The sequence below is a fragment of the Garra rufa genome, chromosome 16 (assembly GCF_049309525.1).
Source record: "Garra rufa chromosome 16, GarRuf1.0, whole genome shotgun sequence".
Lineage (NCBI taxonomy): Eukaryota > Metazoa > Chordata > Actinopteri > Cypriniformes > Cyprinidae > Garra > Garra rufa.
In genome coordinates, this window is record NC_133376.1 from 13,303,441 (window position 1) to 13,309,016 (window position 5,576).

The window sequence follows — 5,576 nt, forward strand, 5'->3', positions numbered from 1 at the left end:
CTGAACTTCGGAGCGATTTTGCAATTTCATTTTACAGTATCTGTACGAACCCTGGTTTTATAACTATTAAGCATATTTCCAACAAATTTATATAATACATAAATCAGTACAAAAAACATTATTGCAACAGTTTTTACAAGAAAATATTATTTTAGTCACTTATTTCACATTTAATTCATTGAAACTTCAACATTTAAATTTAAAGTAAATCCTACATCAGTTTATTTGAGTCTACTATTTATGCAAAATAAAATTTCTTATTTTTGGGGTAAAATATGCCCCAGGTATTCCTTGACAATTTTCCTGAGATCCACTCGAGGACAAAATCACTACATGTTCTATTTTGTAAAATCTCTCTGTGTCCTTTCTCCACATTTGACTCCCATTTATTGTATTTTTTTAAGAAATTATATTTTGGTTATATGTGTTGTGTCTTGTTATATTGAAAACCCAATCTGGCATTTGGAATCGAGTTGAATGGACTTCTGAAGACAATCAAAGTGCGATCTGAACCGAGTGACGACACTATAAAAATGTCACATCTGTGATTCGTTTAAGAATGGTAAGAACTGATTGCTGTGAGCAAAACAACATAGTAGTATTACAATAAGTGGGCCATGTTTATGAGTATTAATCAGTTACTATGTGACATTTGAAGCTGTTTATTCTTTTTGATAATTTTGTTTTTGTATCGTCGATTACATTAACATGTCTCACGTGTTTAGTGAGAGCAGCTTTCCTCAATCTCTTCCAAAAACTAGTGAGCTGAAACAATTCAGCCAAGAGAAATAGTGACTATACATTAAATCAATTGTGAATTGAGCATTAGTGAGGTCAGGATGCTGATTTAGGCCTTGGGCATGAAGGCAGTTCACTAGTATTTGGAACAGAGCTGTAGTTTCTCTCTGCACTTTCATCTGTCCATTTGTCAACTATTTCCCAGAAGCCCTTTAACCACCAGTTTCTGTCCGTGTTGTCATGGAGATCTGTCCTTATGAGCTAATTAACGGGTACATTTTCCTCAGAACTCATTAGATGCCCTGTTTAAAAAACAAGAGATGGTCACGATCTTAACCAAACTGCCTCAACCGACCCCGTCCTGCAGGTTTAACCAGGAAGACGGCACTTTTACACTAAAGCAACTAGACCACAAGACACCTCTTCAGATTCTAGTACTGTGTGATGATGTTTTATGCTGACTAAAGATGAATTTATGTCTTAATAGGAAAAAGACGAAATCGTGCATACCTCAGAGCGTCTGTTTTCATGGTTTCATACTGACCCTGTGCACTTAGTAGTACTGATTTGCCTCCTACAGTGGTTTGTTTGTGTGGATCTTGGAGCCTCAAAGCCATGATTGCTCTACCTGATCAGCATGTAATTATCGGTGCTCATCATATATAGGAGGCCCTGCAAATGAATCCTTATCCAAATGATCATCCTTCCTGATAGTTGTGGTCGTGCCATTTTTTAATTATAGTGGTGTGTTTTTATATGCGTGAGGGACAAAGAATGAGAGAGACAGACACATTCAGACTTTTAGAAACTCAGGGAGTGCAGTTTTTCATTTTTCATCACCCGCCTACGTATTAGTGCACGCTGGATTCATAAATCTGTTATGTAACACATATTTTATTGATAAAGGCATTTGGAGTCTGAATAGGTGAATTGGGTGAATCTAAAAAGCATCTGCTGTTCAAAAGTTTGGGATCAGTAAGATTTTTAATGTTTAATGTTGAAGTCTTTTCTGCTCAACAAGGCTGCGTTTATTTGATTAAAAAATATATAGAAGAAATAATATTGTGAAATATTATTGTATAAAATATAAACTTACAATTCTGAGGTAAAAGTCTCAATTGCGAGATATAAACTTGCAAGTCTGAGAAAAAAGTCACAATTGTGAGATAAAAAATCACATTTCTGAGGAAAAAAAGTCACAATTGCAAGATATAAACTCAATTCTGAGGAAAAGTCACAATTGTGAGATAAAATTAATAAATTAATACTTTTATCCAGCAAAACTTGCAATTCTGAGGAAAAAAGTCACAATTGCGAGATAAAAATTCACATTTCTGATAAAAAAAAAAGTCACAATTGCAAGATATAAACTCAATTCTGAGGAAAAAAATCTAATCAAAATTGTGAGATAAAATTAATAAACTAATACTTTTATCCAGCAAAACTTGCAATTCTGAGGAAAAAAGTCACAATTGCGAGATAAATTCACATTTCTGAGGAAAAAAAGTCACAATTGCGAGATATAAACTCAATTCTGAGGAAAAAAGTCACAACTGCGAGATATAAACTCAATTCTGAGGAAAAAAGTCACAGTTGCAAGATATAAACTCAATTCTGAGGAAAAAAGTCACAATTGCGAGATAAAAATTCACATTTCTGAGGAAAAAAAGTCAATTGTGAGATATAAACTTAATTCTGAGGAAAATAAGTCACAATTCTGAGAAAAGAAACAGTTGCAAGAAAAAAAGTCACAATTGCGAGATAAAAACTTACAATTCTGAGGTAAAAGTCTCAATTGCGAGATATAAACTTGCAAGTCTGAGAAAAAAGTCACAATTGTGAGATAAAAAATCACATTTCTGAGGAAAAAAAGTCACAATTGCAAGATATAAACTCAATTCTGAGGAAAAGTCACAATTGTGAGATAAAATTAATAAATTAATACTTTTATCCAGCAAAACTTGCAATTCTGAGGAAAAAAGTCACAATTGCGAGATAAAAATTCACATTTCTGATAAAAAAAAAGTCACAATTGCAAGATATAAACTCAATTCTGAGGAAAAAAATCTAATCAAAATTGTGAGATAAAATTAATAAACTAATACTTTTATCCAGCAAAACTTGCAATTCTGAGGAAAAAAGTCACAATTGCGAGATAAATTCACATTTCTGAGGAAAAAAAGTCACAATTGCGAGATATAAACTCAATTCTGAGGAAAAAAGTCACAGTTGCAAGATATAAACTCAATTCTGAGGAAAAAAGTCACAATTGCGAGATAAAAATTCACATTTCTGAGGAAAAAAAGTCAATTGTGAGATATAAACTTAATTCTGAGGAAAATAAGTCACAATTCTGAGAAAAGAAACAGTTGCAAGAAAAAAAGTCACAATTGCGAGATAAAAAGTCACAATTCTGAGGAAAAAGAGTCAATTGTGAGATATAAACTCGCAATTTTGAGAAAAGTAACAGTTGCGAGATAAAAAGTCATAATTGAAAGATAAAAAATCTAAATGAATAAATGCTGTTCTTTTAAACTTTTTATTTATCACAGGTTCCAAAAAATGTATTAAGCAGCACAACTATTTACAACATCGATAATAAATCAGCATATTAGAATGATTTCTTAAGGATTGTGTAGCACTGAAAAAAAACATTGTTGCATCACAGAAATAAATTATATCTTAAAGTGTATTAAAATAGAAAACTGTTATTTTAAATGGCAATAATATTTCATAATATTATGTTTTTTCCTGTATTTTTAATCAAATAAATAGAACTTTTATGAGCATAAACTTTTCAACAGCAGTATATATATATATATATATATATATATATATATATATATATATATATATATATATATATATGCACTGTGATAGCATCAAGAATATTAAAATTAATTAAAATCTGCATGAAGGCAGTACAACTAATATGACCATAATGTTTTTCACATTATATTAATGAGCTTTTTTTTTGTATTACAGTAATATAGTGCAGGAAAATGCTTAATTTATGAAAATGAAAATGTTATAATGCTAAATAATAATGCTCATTATTCATAGATTCATAGATTCAGACTCCTGCAGTCCGACTCACACCGATTATGTCTTCCACTAATAATTTTGTCCAGTTTCTGCCAAATTTGTATGTAGGGACTGTGGTTTGTATGTCTGTCTGTCTCTCTCTTATCTTTTATTCTGGTTTTGCTTTTAATTATTAAAGGTCAGTGAAAAATTCACCCTATTTACTTTCTAAATATGTAACTTGACCTTGCATTTTAGTGAGAACTCACTTTAAATTTTTTAACCTCGCCCAAACACTCAGCTTCTTTCTGATATGTAAATCTGCTTTCTATAATTCATTTAATTACTGCTTGACTTGTTAATTAAAAAAAAAAAAAATCCAGTTTGATCTCACATTTTTCTTACCTCACATCACTGCCTTTTTGTCCCGTCAAAATGCAGTTTAATTTAAAGGCCAGATAATACACTTTTATTTATCTGATTGTGTTCCTGCATATTGCAGGAGTCTAATCTAGGGACGCAATAAACTTTATTTTTCTGTAAATGTTGAACTTGTGCGTAAACATAGTAAAGGTCTCTTTAGCTTTCGGATCGATACTTTAGTCCGCTCTCTGCCCTTTCTGATGTACCATGTGCCTGCACACAAAATCCTCTAATCTACATTTCCACCAGGCTTCTCAATTATATCGTTTACAGTTGTCGACACAACAAAAACTGTACTTGCATGTACATGTAAGTACATTTCTCATATATATGCATGCACACACACACACACACACACACACACACACACACACACACACACACAGAGTTGACCTCTAGGGGTCGGTGGAAGGGTCAAACGCTTTGACCTCTTGTGTCTGGAGAGTGTCCGTCCCACCTGGTGCTTACATGTACTATAGCGACATATGCTGTAAAGCCTGATACAGGCGTTAGGGCTTCAATTAACAGTCATTTCTCATTCAAAACTACCATAACAGGTCAGTAAAGTCAGTCATGAAAGCGTCTCTTTGAGTTTCTCTCTTTCTTATTCAACTGTTCTCACTTTACACGACTGTAGCACTTATTTTCTCAACCTCAATCTTCATCATCCTCATCGTCATCATCATGAAATATTAGTGACTTTAAAGGATTATTGAAGCTGAGCTGCTAGAAATGTGTAATTTTGTGTTTATGTGAAAAGTATTTTTTGATCCTGTAATTAATGTAATTTTTTTTTGTTTTCTATTCAACCAACAATAAACATATTACACACCACTTGTTTGTCTTTTTGTCAATATTTGCTCTCGGTTTGATGATGACTGATGATTGGTAATGTGTTAAATCTAGTTTTGATAGAAAGCAGGCCCCGCAGTGTAAACAAAATGAATGAAAAAAGACCATTGTTTTGGTCCTAAATGTCAAGAGGACTAAATCATGTACTAGAGGTCGACCGATATTGGTTTTTACCGATACCGATAGCTAGGTTGGACCACACTGGCCGATACCGATTAATTAACCGATAGTTTTTGAAAATAGATACTGAACGGCAACTAAAATACTGCGCTAGTTTTAAAAAAGTAATAAACCATACTTTGTAAATTAATAAAAATATTAATTTTAATTACATATTGATCATTAAAGTTATTTCATAGTTCATTAATGTTAACAAAATAACACCCTAACAAGGAACAACACTTCTATTCTACAGCTTTCATCAATCTTAGTTGATGTTACAAATGGGCTCATTGTAAAGTGTTATTTCATATTAACAGTAGGGGTGGGAATCTTTACATTTTAACAATATGTAAAATTGCAGTTTCTATGCTTTTTGT

The 5,576-nt window shown here is 32.1% G+C and overlaps 1 long non-coding RNA gene across 2 annotated transcripts; it reads left to right on the forward strand.

Moving 5' to 3' along the window:
- Window positions 1-16: 16 nt before the first annotated feature.
- Window positions 17-5,019, forward strand: LOC141288399 (uncharacterized). Of its 2 annotated transcripts, XR_012339675.1 has the most exons (3): window positions 17-2,244; window positions 2,326-2,920; window positions 2,962-5,019. It is a non-coding gene; the product is annotated as an uncharacterized lncRNA (long non-coding RNA). The 2 variants fall into 2 exon arrangements; XR_012339674.1 differs by having other exon boundaries at window positions 2,326-5,019.
- Window positions 5,020-5,576: the final 557 nt, after the last annotated feature.